Below are 911 nucleotides of genomic sequence, written 5' to 3'. Positions count from 1 at the left end.
CTTTTTAGGAACGATCCAAAGAGGTGAATTATAGGGGGATCTCGAAAGTTCTATAACATCTTTTTGTAATAAATCGTTGACTTGTCTATCTACTTCTTCTTTATGAATAGGTGGAAACCTATATTGTTTTACATGAATTGGGACTTCATTTGTTGTGGGGATCGAATGTTCAGCAAAGCTGGTAATTTCTAGTCTTTCGTTTGGTAAATGGAATCTATCTGAATTTTCATGAATCAAGGCTTTTACGTGTCTTTCTTCTTCAATATTTAAATGCTCAAGGCGCAGCAAATTTAAAATATTAAATATTAAATCTTCTCTCGTTGGAGAAGTGGGATTGAAATATGTATTAGCGGCACTACAGGCAGTCACGGGCCCTCGGTCGCGACCGTTCTGTGTGTCTAAGGAAGTAGAAATTGAGGATTCAACGTGAGGGGAAATTGTCTCAAGGACTGAAGGGGAATCAGACGGACCGTGAGTACCGGCAAGCCCTCGGGAAGCGGTACTGACACTGAGATTTTCTTGGCCTCGGTCAGGGATCTCAAGTGTATCCAAAGTTTCAAAGTCGATTAATTCGACATAGGGGACCTCAGCGTTAATTTCCTCAGGAGTTGTATTGACAATTGGAATATATGCTTTGCCTTTATTATTAGAAACTACGGCATTACCTAGATATATGCCGTCCCTAGATTTTAATGATGGAATATACCCCTGAGTTTTCTCGGGGTTTGTAATAACAACGTAAAAGGGCGTGATTGTACGTGGTTTGACATTAATGCATTCTACCTCGGCGAATGGAATACGTACTGAATCACTTGAAATAATTTTTTCTTTATAATTAATGTTTGCATTATGTTGCATAAAAAAGGCGGTGCCTAAAACACCATGTTGCTTAAGCGCGAAATTCTCGGGTA

Source organism: Odontomachus brunneus, unplaced genomic scaffold (genome assembly GCF_010583005.1).
Source record: "Odontomachus brunneus isolate Ranch 3 - 2012 unplaced genomic scaffold, Obru_v1 Obru_scaffold_174, whole genome shotgun sequence".
NCBI classification, from domain to species: domain Eukaryota; kingdom Metazoa; phylum Arthropoda; class Insecta; order Hymenoptera; family Formicidae; genus Odontomachus; species Odontomachus brunneus.
Note: the sequence above shows the minus strand (reverse complement) of the source record.